Source organism: Mirounga angustirostris, unplaced genomic scaffold (genome assembly GCF_029215605.1).
Source record: "Mirounga angustirostris isolate CCGP_5_RB_7025 unplaced genomic scaffold, mMirAng1.0.hap1 SCAF_5, whole genome shotgun sequence".
NCBI lineage: Eukaryota > Metazoa > Chordata > Mammalia > Carnivora > Phocidae > Mirounga > Mirounga angustirostris.
This window is the reverse complement of record NW_026991713.1, coordinates 801,301-819,859: the sequence shown is the minus strand read 5'-3', so window position 1 is coordinate 819,859 and position 18,559 is coordinate 801,301.

The window sequence follows — 18,559 nt, the reverse complement described above, 5'->3', positions numbered from 1 at the left end:
CAGGCCTGCTGGGGAGTCCACGCACATGGTCTGCTCATGGAGACGGGGCGTCAGGGTCTGGCCCATGGGACAGTGGGAGCCCAGCGGTGGGGGAGGCCGCCACTGCAGCTGGGGGTTTCCAGGGAACTGGGCTGGGGGTTCTCGGAGGGAGGGAGGGCAAGCCTGAGAGCGGGGGGCTGGTGGGGGGCATAGCAGGCGGGTGTCAGTGGGGAGGGGTCAGGCCTTGCTGTTTTGGACGCGAGAAAACAGCCCCACAGCTGGCTCTCCTGCGGTCCCCACATTGGCCTGCCGCGGTCTGTGGGGCCCCTTACGGGGTCTGAACCCTGCCTTCTGCTGTGTCACGGCCCCACCCCAGACCGCCACCACGGCACCGCGGGCCCGGGGAGGGAGGCGGCCAGGGCGGGCATCTCCATGCTGACAGCAGCTGCGGCCACGGGCCTAGGTGCCCAATTAACCCCACCTCGTTCTGCCCGGAACCCCAACTCAGGGCCCCCGAGCAGGGCATGGCAGCATCAGGCTGACGCAGCTCCTGGAATGTACCAAGTGTGGTCCCTGCTCAGGGCCTTCGTCCTGCTGTCCCGCTGGGGCGCCCAGGGGCTTGCTCTGGCTCTGTCCCTCCTCCGGGGTCCCGCTCAGCGGTCACCTCTCTGAGGACTGCCTGGCCCCTTCCCCAAGGCGCGTAGGTCTGGAGCCCACGGCGAGCGCCCCCGCCTCAGTGTCCTCACCTGTAAAGAGGGGCATGTTCCCAGTCAAGGGACCTGCAGACAGAGGAGGCGGAGGGTCCCCAGCCTGGCCCACGGTGTGTGTAGGGGTCGTCCTGGGGTACGACGTGGGCAGGAACGGTGGGCCTGACCCCAGCAGGCCTGGCGTGGGGCCGTGGGTACAGGCAGGGTCCCGGGGACCGCGGTGCTGGACGCCAAGTTGTGGGGACCAGGTGCTGAGCACTTAGATGTCGGAGCCCTTCCTGGGGCTCTGGCTCTGCTAGGCTTGGAGGTGACTCTGTGGATCCCCCGCCTCTGGCGGCGACCCCTGCCCAGGCCCGGCAGCCTCCCCTGCGGGCCGCCCGTCAGGCCTGGCCAAGGGACTGCGGGTACAGGCCCCAGGCGGAGCGGCCGCGGCCGGGCCCGGTGGAGGGGCACGGCCAGCAGGTGGCGCTGCAGGACCAGCCCCGGCCGCACGGCAGCCTGGAGCCTGGAACCCGGAGCCGGCCTGGTGAGGCAGGTGGGTGCGGGGCTTCACGGCCCCCAGGAGGGCTGGCGTCCCAGGTCAGGACGCTCTGTGGCCAGGGCCCCCAGCCCCCAGCGTTGACAAGAGTGTCGTGCTCCCAGGATCCAAACTCTGCAAGAAGTTTGGGCGCCTTGGAAGCAGGGTGGGACTCAGCCTCAGCGGCCCCACAGGGAGCCCCAAAACTGATGACCTTGGAGTGACCCAGTGGAAGAGAGGAACCGTGCATTTCTGCTCCCTCTCCGCACCCTGGATGCTGCCCAGGGAGGGGCTCACGGGGCCAGCGAGTCAGCTCCCAACCCCACCCCCACCCACCCGTTCTGGCGGGGACACCGCCTCGCTGCGTAGGATCACAGGGTGCAGACGCTGCCCTCCCCCGCCCCAAGCCAGGCAGCCTGCCTCTCCCGCGGTCCTCTCCCGCTGGCTGGGCTTCTGCTCCCCACCGGCCCTGGCGCATGGGGCCTGGGGGACCGGACCGGGGCCCCGCAGGGCCGGGAGCCTCACGTTTCCAGGCCTCTCGGCTCCTGGACCCCAGGGTCCTCCTCTGGGGACACAGCACCGCGCCCTGGTCCTGGCGGCTTCCCTCCTGCAGGATGGCCTTCCATACACGCCCGGCCAGCTAGAAGCTTCCGGAGCGTGCTGGAGAGCCCCACGGTCACGGCCACTGTGCCCCGCTCTGACTGAGGGACAGCGGGTCGCTCCGTCTGCCGTGTGGGTACATGGGGCCCACGGCACAGGCGCAAACACCCTAGAAACCCGTGGTTCTCCACAGGTGGCCCAGGACACTTGTCACAACTGGGTGGGGGGACGCCTGGCGCTGCTCAAACCCCCCAGCGCCCAGGACGCCCCCTGCCCCTGCGGTGGGGGGAGGCTGACCTCAGGCCCGGGCCTCCGTCCCGTGGGCTGCAGGCGCCATGAGCCGAGGCCCCTGTGAGTCGCTGCCTGGGGCTGGGCTGTCTGGGCTCACCCGTGGGACCGACGAGCAAGCAGCCTTCATCTCTGCTGTCTTGGCCATTCTGTCTGTGCACTGTGCCACCCCGGGCCCATGACCGGCCGGTCGCTGCCACGCAGCCGAGTGCTTCTGTCTACCTGCCGCATGGTGGGTGTCCATGTGGGGCTTAAAACATCCACCCCTGTGCCCACCCCATGGTCCCCTGTACGCCTCTCCCTGGACTCCTTGTCCCTGAAACGGCCATTTCCCTCCTCCCACCCCCCTGGCCCGCCAGCTGGGCCCACTGCCCAAAGCCCTACAACCTGAGAGGGCCACCCCCCACCCCCCACCACTGCCACTGTCCACCTGGGCCCACACGCTGTGCCGACCAGCCCTGAACCACGACGGAGCTCCTCCCCCTCCTCAGCTAGTCACAGGAACCCCTGGGAGGCCACAGGTGTGAGGGGGTCGCCCAGGTGAAGCTCACGCAGGTCTGGACCACCTGTGTGCGCAGGGCCTTGCTCATGTCTCTCCCAACCTCACGACAGGGCAGGTCTGAGGAAGCCAGGCCGGGCAGCCGGCCATGGTCCCGCGGCCAGGCAGGCCCTCTTTCTCAGGACCAGAACCACAGCTGCTCTCCCACAGACCACACATCCCCGCCCTGGACCCAGGGACCCCTGTGCGGCTTCTCCCACCCACACTTGCTGCAAAGCCTACGTTGCCCCCAGCCCCCCAGAGTCAGCTCAAACGTAGCAGCAGGGACCTGCGGCCGTCCCTGCTGGCCCCGCTGGCCTTCTGTGGTACCAGGAGGTACTGGAGCAGGACTCCCAGAAGCCCCCAGCTGCAGCGCTCCTTCGTGGTGGCCTGCCGGTGCAGCCCCCTGTCCTCTGGGGAGGGGCTCCCGTGTGCCCGGGACCCCTGGATTTCTCCCTGGAGTGCACATGTCCCACGAAAGCCCCTTCTCCACCATCTGGTCTGATTCACACAGGGGTGTCGATTTGGGGGACAGCTGTGTTCTGGGGATCTGAGGCTGGTCCAGGGGACTCTGGGCAGAAGAGTTACCGCTACCTGGGGAGGGACCACGTGTTCTCTGCAAGTGATTGTACCCGGCTTCTGCTACTCCTTCCTGATCAGGATGGAGGAGAACGCAGCCTCGCTCGCTCTTCTAGCTGTCCGCTGTCCTCCTGGACCCATCCCCGGCCTTTTGTAGTGGTCAGACTGGTGGGGCAAACACAGATGCCACAGGGCCATCCCCGACACCCTTCGGTCTTTAAATGTGTCGTCACTCACCCAGGAGGGCACGCTGCTCATCACTGTCTCGATTGGGGGCAGTTACAGACACTTCCACTGGACTTGTCCATGCCGGTGGCCAAGGACGGGATATCAACCATCAAGTATGTGCACTCCACTTGTCCACTCTGGGCTTTGGGAAATGACCGCTGGCTGGGTGTGCGGACCCAAAGTCAGGGATCAGGCCCTGGCTGGAATCGCATTTGTGGGACCCCCACTCTAATCGGGGAGCTGCGGTCATGCTTTGGGCCTCAGGTTACCAGCGGCAACTGGAACCCTGTGTCCAGCAGTCCTCACATGCTTGGGCATGTCCCCTCCCCTGGGTTCAGTTACAGGGTCATGGGGAGGGCCTGGCACCATCCCCACTGTGCAGACTTAGTTTGCTTCCTGAGGACCCGGCCCCCTTTTACCCCCTGGGTTCTGGGTCTGGAATCTGCCTGAAGCCTGGAAACTGGGCAAAGGACCACGACCTCTAATTGGAACCTCCTGGTCACGCATCCTTGATTCCTTCTCTTTGGACGCTTGTCCAGTCTCTGAGAACACTGTGTTCTGTTCACCACCACCTCGGCACCTCAGGCCCTTGGCCTGGCTCCACTCTTGCTGTGCCCACCTGGCCTCTGGTGGCCAGCTGCCACCATCCCTGTCATGTCCGTTCCGTGACAGCCTCTCCCACGGTCAGCAGACCCTGCCAGGAGCCTCCACTGACCACACGATGCTGGTGCCTCTCCTACTGTGCTCTGGTGGCCTGGCTCCGCGGCGTGTCCTCCAGGCCACCTGGGGAGCCCACCCCAGCCTTCCACTGTGGCCATGGCCGCTGTGACAGTCTGCCCTTTTCAAGACTGCCTCCCCAGCCCTGTGACCGCAGCACCTTCTGGGATGGAGCCTCCGACCTCGGGAAAGGCTCCTGGTCAGTGAGCTCCCCTCAGCTGCCTGGGACAAGGTGCTGGGGCCTGAGTCCCCTCTGCCCTGCACTGAGCCACCATGTCCCCAACACATTACATCACTACTTATTTCCAAGAGGGAGGCGGGAGGGTCCTGAGAAGTAAGGCTCCTGTTTTCTTGAAGGAAGACTTCCCGTAAAGGGGTGGGCCACTTGCGTGGTCATCCCTGAGTGCCCATTCCCTCCAGGCAGCACCCTGGTCGGCACACAGCAGACCTGGGTTTCACCCCGTGGGAGCCGGCTCCTCTGACCACTCAGTCCTCACAGCCTCCCCGCAACCTGTGGCCCTTTCCCAGAGTGACAGGGGACATCATCATCCCATACGCTCCACTACTGGACTCTGCCCGGCCCGTGCGGCCCCCTCCCAAGTCCCCATGGCGACAACTGTGACCCCTGGAATACCCACAGGGCAGAGTGGGCTCGGTCCTCCTGTCTCTCCACTGGCCCTTTGGACCACCCCAGCTCTGTCCACCTGCGCTTGTTCCCAGAAGGGCTGTCAGTCCAGGCTGACCCCCTGGGAAGGGTCCACACGGTGGTGAGGGGGCCGGCCTTTGATCCCCCATGAAGTGACTATTCACTGGGCAAAGTCATGGCCGTGGCCATCCCTGCAGGGCCCAAGGGTGAGGTCCCCACAGCTGAGGACAGGCCGTCCCCTCCTAGTCCCTGGCCCTGGCCTGATGCTGGGCCCCTGGTCTGCACGCTGCGTGCAGGCCACTGCCCACACACACCAGCCCCTCCAGCACTGCCAGGGCCTGCCCGGCCTCCCTCGCGCCCACCCCCAACTGTGCCCACCCCCAGTCCCTGGCCCAACTCGTCCTGCCCGTTCTCTGGGCTAGCTGTGGGGGCCATCTCCTTGGCTCCTCACTCCCTCCCGGCCGGGTCCTGGACTAGGCCGGACTCCTGGGGACCCCACCTCAGGCACTGCTCTCAGCTCACACACGCCCCCACACCTGCCTTCCCACACCCCATTGGGTCTGCCCTCTGGCCCTCCTGCACCACTGGGCTCGCTCAGGCAAGCCTGGAGGGGACTCCAACCCACTCCTTGGTGCAGGACCCTTGTTAAACAGATGACTGGGGGACTCTGGGCGTGTGGGTGCAGTCATTCTCTCTGATACCCCGGTACCCCCGCTGCCACACTGATCGTCCCTGGGGTGGGGGCGGGTCAGGGACTCGGGGGAGGGGCACTGGGACCTAGAGCAGGGGGTGGGGTGGAGAAGGCTTCAGCCCGGCCTGTGGGTGGGTGGGACCAGCCTCCCGCCTCTGCAGAGACAAGCTGCCCTTCAGGCCCCCTCCCAGTCCAGGGGTCCCTCAAAGCCTTCATTGTGGCTGGGACCATCCCAGACGCCAGGCTGGCTGGCTCCACACCAGTGAGGGGCAGGAGGCCCAGCCTGTCCTGGTAAGACTGTGTGGGGTGTGGGACACCCACCTTTCCAGAGACCCCTCCCCCCAGACCCAGTGGGCTCCTTCTAGACCCAAGTCTCCAGGGGACATCGCCAGGCTGGGCCTGGGCAGCCCCCAGCTCTCAGCCACCGCACAGCTGTCCAGGGCCAGGGTCTCCCCTCCCCACCTGCAGAGGGGAAGGGTGCATAGAAATAAATGGAGGAAAGAAGGGAGAGAGTGTTAACCATGTCTGCGCCTCAACGCTGAAGGCCCAGGGCAGTGCCCCCGAGGCCTGCGGATCACAGAGCAGCCGCCGAGCCACCTCCCCGCTCCCCCTCCTGCCCTGCCCCCAGAGGGGTCACCCGCGGACCTGTGTCCTTGCTGGGCTCGGGGGCGCAGGGCCCGCAGCCCGCCGTGGTGGGGGAGGGGAGCGGGCCCCTCCTGACGGCGCCCAGCCCCCCGGGAGACCCCATGGCACAGAGAACACGGGCCGGGGACCTCCCCGCCCCGCCCCGGCCCCCGACCCCCTCCCCCTCCGGGCCTCCCTGCCCGTGCCCCCTCCACCGCCCCCTCGGGGCTCCCCGCCCCGCTCCCCGACTGCCCACGCCCGAGCCGCGCGCTGCCCCGCCCCCCGCCCGCCGCAGCCGGGGGAGGGTCGGCCGCCACCCCCTTCCGCCCCACGTGCGGGCTCCGGCGGCGGGCGGGAGCGGGGCGCGGCCCTGCCGGGAAGGGGGCGGCGCCGGAAGCGGCGGCTGGCTCGCCCCCCCGCGGGCGGGGCGGGGTCCGCCGGGCCCGCCCCCGTCCCGGAGCGGGGGGGACGCGGGTGGTGACGCTGACGGGAAAGCCCGAGGCTTCGGGCGTAGGCGCGGCGCGTGCGCGCCAGCCGCGACCTTCTGGAAAGCGCCTGACGACAGGTGGCCGCGGGCGGGACGCGCGCGCTCCTCGTTACGTCATTGCGGGGGGGCTCCCAAAGGAACCCGGCCGGCGGAAGCGGGCGGGTGGATGCGACGCAAGTTCAAGGGCGGGGGAGGTGAGAGCGGCCGCCCCCGCGTCCCCGCCGGGGGAGGATGTGGCCCCCGGCTCCGAGAGGCTGGCGGGGGTCTGTGTCCGGGAGACGCCTTGCCTGCCGCCGGGGTGTGGGCCCCCAGGAGCCCCCGACCCCCCGTGTTCGATCGGGGGCGCCCCCAGGACCCCGGAGTCCCGCCATTGCCAGCCCAGCCTAGGCAAGGCCTACTCCAGGCTTTGAGGTTCAGGAAGGGCCATTCCCGCCCCCGCCCCGCCGCCCTCCATGGCCAGGCACGGAGGGATGACCGCTCATCTCCACGTGCCTCTGGGACCTCAGGCTCTGTCTCCGGAGGGCCGGGGGTCCGGGGAGTTGGGCTGGCCTCATCAGAGCCTGAAACCCCACGGCTTCCTGGGGCCCGGCTCCTCCATCGTCCACCCTCCCCTGGGAGGCCGGGCTCTGCCCCGTGGGACCCTGGGCACCTCCCACCCTCTTGAACCCTCTGACTCCCAGGGAGGCTGGGGACCCAAGGGAAGGCTGCACCGTCGTGGAGTGGGGTCTGATCTCTGTGCTTCCAGCTGAGCATGCCTTTGAATTTTCAAACAGCGGTCAAACAAGGGAACCTCCGTCCATCCCCTCCATCCTCATCCCTTCGTGTGGCCCAGAGGTCCAGCCAGACACCCATTTACTGCTCGACCTCCTAGCTGTCATGACAGAGGAGAGGCCGCCTGCACACTCAGCCAGGGCCCCGCGTCAAATCTACTCTGGCCTCAGGCTAAAAATCGGCTGTTCCCCAAAAAGCACACAGGTTGGGGGTGAGGGTTTGAGGTGCCCCTGTGGCCCACAAGCCCCTTCTTGCCCCACCATCAGCACACCCCTCCTTAGGGTGAAGGGTGACTGGGACATGCCCCCCTGAGGGGTGACTGGGGAGGGGGGCACCAACCTGGGGCTCCCCCCGCCTGCTCTGCCAGGTGAGCGTGCACCCTGGCTCAGCTGCTGGCCACATAACAGTGGCCCTTGTCTGGCTGCCTGGGTGGGGGCTGGGGTGCCAGCCCCGGGGTGTCTCTGGCAGAGAATGGCATCCGCCCCCACCCCACCCTGAGTATATTGTCCATTCACCCTCCACCCTGCTATTAATAGCTCCTCCCCAAGCCAGGCAGCTATAAATAGCCCCCAGCCCCTCACACAGGCCCCTTCAGACCCTGCTGCCGGGGCGCACACAATCAGCCCCACACGCTAGCACACTGGCCCACTCAGAGCCGTGCACGCCCGGGCACAGAGCCCACTCCTGCTCCGCTGTACGGCCAGGCACGCAGAAGGGTGCACACAGCTCCCCGCCAGGGTCAGCGAGATGGTCCCCACACTCTCGCGGGTCCTCCCGGGGCCAGGGCTGGCGGGGGGAGGGGCTGTTTCCCTCCCCTGCCATCCACTCCTGAGGCCGGTGGGCAAGAGCAGGCCTTCCGGGAGTGCAGGCAGACTCAGTCTCCTCCTCTGGGTCCCCCTCAGAGGTCCTCTCAGACCCTTGAGCTTTTCCTCTGGAGCAGGCAGCACAGCCCCCACCTGGCTGAACATCCCGAGGCGGCACCCCAGCCAGCACTGTGGCCCCTTCCAGTCTGGAGGGAGATCCAGCTGGAGGGAGGCCCAGGAAACCAGCCCCCGCTGGACTCGGCCCTGGCCCTCCGGTCCAGGCGCTGCTGGGCCAGGCCCTGTTGGTCACAGGCTCAGCACAGCCCCCTGACTCTCTGGCTCTGGAGGACCCCGGGGCTGATCCCGCCTCCCACCTGTCCCATGGGATGGGCACCACTGAACTCCTGTCTCCTGCTTGCTCCGGGGGGCCTGTTCTCAGCTAGTGGTGACCCCTCCCCTGCAGGCCCTGTGGCCGGTGGTACCCAGGGCCAGGATGGGGGGCCTGGAGCCCGCTGTTATTGTGACAAGAGGAGAAAAGGAAAACAACCCTGTTTACGGAAAAGGCGCGTCCGCCGCCACTGACCAGCAGCCTTCCTGGGGGGACAGAGGCCCTTTGTTGGGAAAACAGGAAGAGAGGATTTCCAGGACCCATCGGGCCACCCGCCGGCCGCCCGCCCCAGCTTCCGCCGATTCTCCGCAGCTTCTCCTGGCCACCAGCTGGGCCTGTCTGTCTATCCCCTTGTCTCTATGTTCCTCTGACCACGAGACCCAGGCTTCCAGCTTTGGGGGTAAAGCTGCCCTCAGTGTTCAGTCCCACAGTGGGGGAGCGGGGGAGTCACCTGGAGGCTGCTCTCTCCTGCCCCCTGACCACACGGGACCAACCCCTGAGACGTTCCTGCTGGGCCCCCAGCTTCAGGCAGAGTGGGGAGCACAGCAGGCCTGGCCACCGTGGGGTCACAGCCGCATGCGGAAGCCCACAAAGAGAGGAGCCCCACACTGTGAGCGGGCAGGTGCAGGAATCACAGGTGTGGGCAGGGGTCTCTGTCAGGTCACAGCAACCAGGGCTGCCCCTGAGTGCGGCCTTGGACTGAAGACCCAGGGAGTACAGAGAAGGGCATGGTTAGGCATGGGGAAGGAGGGATGAGGCTCAGGCTCGGTGAGGGCGTGGGGGGAGGTGGTGGCCAAAACAGCCCAGAGGCTCTCCTTCCCCTCCTGCCCCGGGGCAGCTAGCATCTTGGGGTCAGTGGGCATCACGTCCCTGCCACCCAGGACCATATCCAGCCTGTGCACACACAGATCTGCACTCACACATGCGCACACGCGTGCACACATACTTGAACACACCTGCCCACACGCATGCGTGCAGTCACGTATGCACAGCCCACAAGCCCCGATCATCAGCACAGCCACCCCCTCCTCAGGGACAGGGCGTGAGCAACTGCACCCTCTTGCCCCCGCTCCCAGCCAGGAGACTCCGTCGGCTCACTCACCCACCCCTGCCCCCATCCCAGGCACGGTCCCCAAGCTGTCCCCCTGCCCGGTGCAGCTGTGAGTGCCACAGGGTGCCTGGCACTGGGGGGGGGGCAGGCCTGTGTCAGGGTGACAGTTCCCCACCCCCGCCCCCCCTGACGTCGCGTCTCCCCACTACCCAGGGCTTCTGTGACTCTGGGCACGCCCCCTCCCCACCGCTGCATGTCCTGTTGGGCTCTCCTGGGCCAGAGTCAATTCCATGGTTCTCCAGCGACCTCGGTCGGCCCTTTGGGGTGGGTGTGGATTTCACACTGCAGGCCTAGGTGGGGGTGTCCAGGAGCAGTGAGGGAGAAAGGAGGTGGGTGCACAGGAGGCTGTGTCGGCCCCAGGACCCTGACCCCCTAGCAGGTGCCTGCCACCTGCCTGTGATCCAGCTGCCTCGCCTCAGGTTGCCCAGTCTAGCCTCTGTCCACACAGTGCCCAGCTGTGTCCCTGCTGTCTGGGCGTGGGGGTGGGGGGCGGGAAGGGCTCCCCTTACATCTGAACTGCAACCTCCTCAGCCTGGTGGTGGGCCAGTGTTTGGACCCCCACCCAAGCTGTAATGAGGTTTTATCTTGTTCTTTCTTCTATTCAGCCAATAGAAGAAGAGTACTGAGCCAGTCCGCGCCGGGCCCTGGGCCTCGAGAGTGACCCTCCCGAGCTCACGGGCAGCCAGGCACCGGCGACTCCCATGCCCCAATGGCTGGGTCTGCACCATCAGGAGTGACCCCTGCAGAGGCTCAGAGGGGCTGCTCAAAGGCTTGAGGGGTGGACAGGGAGATGAGAGCTCCCCCACCCCCCTGACCAGGTATTTGAGTTCAGCTCTGGCCCTGGTGCCTGGAGGGCTCAACAGAAGATCCCTGGGCCTCAGGGGGACCCTTGCCCCTGACCTGCCCACCTCAGTTTCTGGGGAGCACTGGGCGGAGATGAGGGATGGGCCACAGGGTACAGGACACTGGGTGGGGGCAGGGGGACAGTCAGTGATGGAGTCCAGGGGAGTGGGAGCTGAGGGTCAAGAAGAGCTGGTGTGAGGGACTTCAGGGGGCAGATCTGGGGAGGACTTGGCTTGTACCCTGTGGGCTGGGCACCCGGTGGGTTCTGCACAGAGGGGCCACGAACTGACAAAGGCTGGTGGATCCCTCTGCTGCACAGTGCTGGGTCGCTGCTGAGAAATTCCTGGCTGGAATGAGGGCCTTGGAGCAGCATGGAGGGCGTTGCTGATAGCCTGGTGTGGAGTAAGAAGAGGGCCCCTCCGAGGTTCCCGGTGGAGGCCAGGCTTGGGCGGGGCCGGGGCGGGGCCGGGGCGGGGCTCAGGGCGGGGTGCACAGTTTGGATGTGTTACCTGTGGTCCAGGTCCACCATTTTCTTGATTCCCACATGCAGGCCTTGGCACGCTGACAGGGTCATGTCCTCTGTGGGCCTGCCAACAGCCTGCAGCCTGCTGAGGCCCCCTTGGAGGTGCCACCTTGGCCAACCAGATGGTTGCCTCTGTCGGAGAAAATAAGAGGGCAGCGGGCGGGGTGGGGGGGCAGCCTCGCTTCAGGTGACTACTGCAGGGATGCTTCCCCCAGAACGCACAGCCGGGGAATCTGTGTGTCTATTGTCCATCCGTCCATCTGTCCAGCCATCTTCAGTGCTGCAGACCCATAGCCTCTCCAGAAAGTTTCTCTTTCCAGCCACTGCCCTCTCTCCCTGAAACCTGATGTGGGCCTGGCTCAGAGTTGGCTCTCAGGAAAAAACTACTTATTGAATGAATGAATGAATAAATGAGTTAGTGAGTGAATGAATGAGTGAGTGAACCAGTGAGTGAATGAGTGAATGAATGAATGAGTGGGTGCGTGAACCAGTGAGTGAATGAATGAGTGAACCAGTGGGAGAGCGAGTGAATGAATGAATGAACCAGTGAGCGAGTGAATGAATGAGTGAGTGAACCAGTGGGTGAGTGCGTGAGTGAATGAATGAGTGAGTGAACCAGGGGTGAGCGAGTGAATGAATGAGTGCGGGAACCAGGGGTGAGCGAGTGAATGAGTGAGCGCGTGAACCAGTGCATGAGTGAGTGAATGAATGAGTGCGTGAACCAGGGGGTGAGTGCGTGAGTGAATGAATGAGTGAGTGAACCAGTGGGTGAGCGAGTGAATGAATGAATGAACCAGTGAGCGAGTGAATGAACGAGTGCGGGAACCAGGGGGTGCGTGCTGAGCGAGGGAGGGCCGGAGTGAGCGCCGGAGCGCACACGTGATGAGTCCGCGGTGGCGGAGGGAGTGCTGGGTGGCGGACGGGCTGCCCAGCCCCCGCTTCTGCTCACTGCTGACCCCGTGCATTCAGAGCCCGTCTGGCGCTCTGGAGCAAACAGGAGAAGTGGCCCAAAACGCTGTGCACGGAGCTTCTTGAAGCTACAGGCAGCGCCGAGGCGTCTGGGCGGCTGAGGCCGCCTCCTGCCCGCGGGGGACACAAAGCCACAGCTGTGTCCCCCCCCCCCCCCCGGGGCCAGCCCCATGCCCGGTGGCCGGATGGCCGCGCTGCTCAGGCCGGGCCCAGGCTGGGCTCTGAGGTGTGCGGGGTGGCCCCCGAGGCTCCCCAGCCCTGGCCCGCGGGGTGAGCCCCATCGTCGCCAGCGAGGGCCCCCAGACGGGAGCTGGCTGTCACAGCAAGGGGTGAGATGGGGAGGGGGCGCCCCTTCATGGGGGCTGCAGAAGCGGTGGCCCCGGGGGGCGAGGAGGTCGCTTTCTCAAGGGTGGAGCAACCGCGGGAGTTTTGGACATGTTGCTTGAAAATCACTTACCCCCAAAATCAGCCTCAGGTATTTGTGCCCAGATCAGAACCCACGGGGGCTGCTGAGGGGGTGGGGCCGTGTGGCTGGAGGGGTGCGTGGGCCCCCAGTGCCCCAGGGTTTTCTCCACGCATGAGGGTCCCTGCCGCTGGGGTATCCCGCTGGCGACTCCTCCCTGAGACAAGCCTTCATCCCCGAGGGGTCTGGCCTTGGCCATCTGTCCATCGGGGCCATGCTGGGGCATGGCTGACAGCAGCCTAGCTCCCACCGCAGGGCCAGCCGCCCCAGCGAGATGCCACTGCACTCCCCTGCAGCGTGGGGCCGCCCAGCTCGGGCTCCCTGTGTTCCCTGGAGAGACTGGGGCTCGTGGGGCAGCAGGACCTCTGGCCGGCGGGGCCCAGAGCGCTGGGGACAGGAGCACAGGGCCCCCACGCAGTCACGGGAGTGACCACCCCGGCTGCACACCAGCCAGGTCCCCCTGCGGCTGGCTTGACCTTCCCAGCGTGAGGACAGCACCCCTGAGGGTTCTGGACCCCAGACCTCGTCGTCTGAGTGCAGGAGACCTCACACCCGTGGCTCCGGGGCCAAACGGGAAAGCCCATGTGGTCTGTTCAGTGGGGGAGCCGTTTCTGGTCCCCCTGGCTGGGGTAGGGAAGCGTGCGTTCACCAAACCCACGGTGGCGCCCTCAGCAGAGCGGCTCCCGCCACGCCACCACTCTTCCCGGGCAGCTCCGTGGTGGCCTGTGGCCGCCAGGCTGCGGGCCGGCCGGCGAGTTAACGGGGGTGGCAGCAGCCTTGGCCTGCTCGCTTGGGGCAGTGGGGGTGGGGTCGCTGTGCCACACCTGCCCCCCCGGAGGGGTGCTCTGCTGGTCTGAGATCTTGGCTGGGGGGGGGTCCCGAAGCTTCCCTGCGGCCGCAGTACAGCCCGGCGTGTAGGCGGCGTTCTCAACCCCAGCTGCTCACCTGGGGACTGTGGTGTGTGGACTTAGGACGCGGCCCCACGTGCCCCGGGCGCTCCTGGGGCCACAGTGCTCCTCCGCGGCTGCAGATACCCAGGCGGACGCCGGCCACGCCCCTCCCCCCAGAGCGCGCTGCGGGCCCCACAGGGAGAGCCCGCGAGTCACCACTGCGCGAGGCCCCGGCGTCTCTTCAGTGGGCGGGCCAGGCTGTCCACCTCCGTCTTGCTCCGTCGCCGCCACGGAGCTGCCAGGGGCCTCAGCTGGAGGCAGTGCCGACAACAGCAAGAAGGCCATTGGGAGGACCAAGGACAGAGCGGTGGTGGGACAGGACTTAGGTGATCCCAGGCCCTCCCGGGGAGAAGGGAGGTCAGCGAGGAGGGGCCCTGGGGTCATCCAGGTCAGAGACAAGGACCAGGGCGGGTGGTGAGCACCGGGAAGATTCTGGATCCCGCCTCCTGGTTTCACGTTTTGTGCCATGCCCTCCGGTCCCGCGTGGGCCCGGTGGGAGGCTGACCTGTAAGACTCCGCAGGTAGGTGCCCCACGGAGGTGCACCCCATGTGGTTGCAGAGCTGCGGGAAGCCCCGTCAGGGAGGCCGGAATCCGCCACCCACGGGGGAAGCAGCCTCACTGCACCTGGACTCCAGACCCACGGAGACCGTGAGGTCACAAACCAGTGCTGGTAAAGCTCGGGATGGTTTGCTGCGTGGCCAAAGCTCACGCACACAACGTTGAGGGTGGAGCCCAGGGTGTTCAGGAGGGCAGGAGGCGGCAACCGGGGCCACCGCTCCAGGAGCTAGCCGGTGAAGTCTCACGGCTGGGGGTGCGGCGCCGAGAGGCTTGTAAGGATGAGAAATGATGCCCCAGATGTGACTGTTGGACATGGTGGTGGGGAAAACTGATATTGGGGACGGGAGGCTTGGAGGGGCTCCCTGAGCAGGTGGGGGCCAGGAGGAGAGGATGGAGCAGAAGGAGCGGGCAAGCAGCTGCCCGGGGCCGGAGGGAGTGGCCACAGGGGGCGCTGAGGGGGGAAGGGGGCCCATGGTGGCTGGGGATCTTAGCTGGGTGCAGAGGACCCTGAGGACAGGGAGAAGGTGTCGGGCAGGAAAACCCAGGGACACTGCAAATCAAAACCACCTGAGATCCCCCTCCCCGCACCAGGACAGCTACAACCCCAACACCGGAGAGCACTATGTGCTGGCCTAGACTGTGCACGGCTGCTGGGGATGGAGAACGGTGCCGTCGCCGTGGACGACAGCGGGGGCGTCACCGTGGGACACGGGGTTCTGCTCGTGGGCATATGGCTCTGAGAACCAAGAGCAGGGACTCAGACACGTTCCTGGCAGCGTTATTCCAGTGGACCAAGTGTGGAAGCAACTCCGCTGTCCCCCACCGGCCGGAGGGACAGACAAAACGTGGCCATCAGCATCGTGGAGTAGTACTCAGCCTGCTGACACCTGCCACGACCCGGGGGAGCCCTGAGGACACTGTGCTGAAACAAGCCAGACCCAGAAGGACAAATCCTGTCTGGTTCCACTTCTAGGAGGCACCTGCAGTGGTCAGACCCAGGGGGACAGAGAGCAGACGGCGGGGCCGGGGAGGGGGCTGTGGGGAGAGTGGGTGATGGGGACAGTCTGGGGAGACAAAAGTTCAGTGACGGGTGCAGAGGGACGAATGTGCTTAGCGCCCCCGAACTGCACACCTTGTGGTTAGAGGGTGGATTTCGAGTCGTGGATGTTTTACCCCTTTATGGCTTAGGGTGCTGTCTTGTTCCCTGCTCTGTTCCGAAAACAGTACACACACCTGTCAGGAGCCACGGAACAAAACCACGGGATTTCCATGTCTGTAGTGAGTTCTGTGCTGATATTTGCATTTAAAACTCGGGCCACACAAAGTAAAAATGGGAACATCGACGAAAACAACTTCACAATTTAATGTTTTACTCAGAAAAACATTAAATGACAAAAACCACCATGACTAGTTGAGAAAAAGACCATGGAAAAAAGGAAAAAGTTCTTATTTCAGTTCCTTCAGTGTTACTTCTTCCTGCTTTCTGAGCAGGGGTCCCTGGGCCAGTGCTGGCAGGGGTGTTGGGGGGGAGAGTATGGGGGGTGCTGGTGGGGAGAGCAGGGGGCCAGCAGGGAGGGCAGGGGGGCAGTGGGGAGGGCAGGGGCCGGCGGGGAGGGTAGGGGTTCGCAGGGAGAGCAGGGGGCCGGCGGGGAGGATAGGGGCCGGTGGGGAGGGCAGGGGGCCCGTGGGGAAGGCAGGGGGCCAGCGGGGAGGGCAGGGGCCCACGGGGAGGGCAGGGGGCCAGTGGGGAGGGCAGGGGCCCACGGGGAGGGCAGGGGGCTGGCAGGGAGGGCAGGGGTTTGCAGGGAGAGCAGGGGGCTGGCGGGGAGGACAGGGGGCCGGCGGGGAGGGAGGGCAGGGGGCTGGCGGGGAGGGCAGGGGTTCGCAGGGAGAGCAGGGGGCTGGCGGGGAGGGCAGGGGGCTGGCGGGGAGGGCAGGGGTTCACAGGGAGAGCAGGGGCCGGCGGGGAGGATAGGGGCCGGTGGGGAGGGCAGGGGGCCCGTGGGGAAGGCAGGGGGCCGGCAGGGAGGGCAGGGGGCCGGCGGGGAGGGCAGGGGGCCGGCGGGGAGGACAGGGGCCAGCGGGGAGGGCAGGGAGCCGGCAGGAAGGGCAGGGGGCCGGCGGGGAGGACAGGGGCCAGTGGGGAGGGCAGGGGTTCGCAGGGAGAGCAGGGGGCCAGTGGGGAGGACAGGGGGCTGACGGGAAGGGCAGGGGGCCAGCGGGGAGGACAGGGGCCGGTGGGGAGGGCAGGGGTTCGCAGGGAGAGCAGGGGGCCGGCGGGGAGGACAGGGGGCTGGCAGGGAGGGCAGGGGGCTGGCGGGGAGGGCAGAGGTTTGCAGGGAGAGCAGGGGGCCGGCGGGGAGGATAGGGGCCGGCGGGGAGGACAGGGGGCCGGCGGGGAGGGCAGGGGGCTGGTGGGGAGGATAGGGGCTGGTGGGGAGGGCAGGGGGCCCGTGGGGAAGGCAGGGGGCCGGCGGGGAGGACAGGGGCCGGTGGGGAGGGCAGGGGTTCGCAGGGAGGGCAGGGGGCCCACGGGGAGGGCAGGGGAGAGCAGGGAGAGCAGGGGGCTGGCGGGGAGGATAGGGGCCGGTGGGGAGAGCAGGGGGCCCGTGGGGAAGGCAGGGGGCCGGCAGGGAGGGTAGGGGGCCGGCAGGGAGGACAGGGGCCAGTGGGGAGGGCAGGGGTTCGCAAGGAGAGCAGGGGCCGGCAGGGAGGATAGGGGCCGGTGGGGAGGGCAGGGGGCCGGCGGGTAGGGCAGGGGCCGTCAGGGAGGGCAGGGGGCCGGCAGGGAGGACAGGGGGCCAGTGGGGAGGGCAGGGGCCCACGAGGAGGGCAGGGGGCTGGCGGGGAGGGCAGGGGTTCGCAGGGAGAGCAGGGGGCCGGCGGGGAGGATAGGGGCCGGGGGGAGGGCAGGGGGCCCGTGGGGAAGGCAGGGGGCCGGCAGGGAGGGCAGGGGGCTGGCCTCAGGCTCAGGTGGGGAGCTGCAGGGGAGGAGAAGGCATCCTGCAGGACCGTGTTGACACGGAGTGCAACGTAAGCACAGGTGGTAAGTATAAGGACAGCCACGGGATGACGAACGTGGTCTTCTGCAAGAGGGGGCGCGAGGGCAGGCTGAGGTTCTGCAAGGCCCCACTGGGTGACTGGGGGTCACATACAGTGTTTGCGTTGTTACTATTGTTCGAACTGCACAGAATTTGGTGCCCTTTTCTGCATGCGTGTTGCATTTAGTAATTTGGATATTAAAATGTGCATAGTTTTTAAAAAGATATTCCCTGGGCACATCTCCCCACCTCCTCCCAAGGCCCCCGCCCCGGGCTTGGGAACTCGGAGGTGCCCTGGGATCTCCAGGGAGCGACCAGTACATCCTTGGTGGGCGATCGGTCTGTCACGGGCTCTGGGCCCCCAGCCGGGGTCCAGAGCCGCACCATGGGAAAGGCGCCCCGTTGGGCCGCGGCCTGCGCTGCCCGTGATGTGGGAGGTGCAGGAGGTGGGGGGCTTCGTAGAGGGAGAGACGTGAAGGGCGTCACTGACGCTGGTTTATGCGGACCGCGTGTTGAAGGGATTCGGACAGCAGGTCTGGGATCAATTGGTTTTTTTTCGTTTTTTTTTTAAGACTTTATTTATTTGAGAGAGAGAGAGAGTGAGAGTGAGAAGCAGACTCCCTGCCGAGCAGGGAGCCTGATGCGGGGCTCGATCCCAGGACCCCAAGACCATGACCTGAGCCAAAGGCAGACGCCCAACCGACTGAGCCACCCAGGCGCCCCTGGGATCAATTGTTAAAGTTAATCTCACCTGTTTCAGGCTACGTTCAATGACCCACGTGGCCCACATTCACTTTTCACCTGGTGGCACTGGTCTGGGCACCCCTCCACCACCAGTGAATCACGGTCAGATGCCTTTTTTCTTTGATGTCTCCAAGGGGGCCAAGGGGGAGAGCAGGTGGCCCCCTCAGGCCCCCAGCCCCATCTGACAGCACCTGACACTGGCTCCCGCAGCCAGACAGGCGTCCTCCCTCCCTTCCCACCTCCCCTTACCTGAGCTGGCCAGGTCTCCCCTTCTTCCCTGACGCGGGGGACCAGGAATCTGGGAGGGAGCCCCCGCACCTACAGAGCTGTGGAGTGGGGTAGCGACCTTGGGAGGCCAGGGGAGGCAGAGGAGGCCTGGCTCAGATGGCAGACACTTCTGTCCCCACTGGCCTAGAACCACCTGCAGGGCGTAGGGACCCCAGGGGCACCGAGTGGCTCTGGGCCTGGATGAGGTCTTCCTAAAGGTGAGGAAAAGTTCTGAGGCCGGCTGGGGCTAGGACCTGGCTGTGTGGCCCGGAACCGGGCTTTCCCGGGGAGTAGCAGGCTACCACCAGCTGGGGACACAGGCCTGCCTAGGCCTGGGGGACAAAGGAGTGGGAGGGGCTGGCCTGTGAGGGTGGCTAGGCTCAGGTGGCTGGGGGCCCAGGATTGGGGCGCGGTGCCCAAGGGCATGACCGCATCAGGGCCTCCTGGGCGCAGCAGCTTTCCAGGGAACTCAACTGTCATGCAAATGCCCCCTCCTGGGGCCCTGCCAACCTCCCCGGCGGGTTGG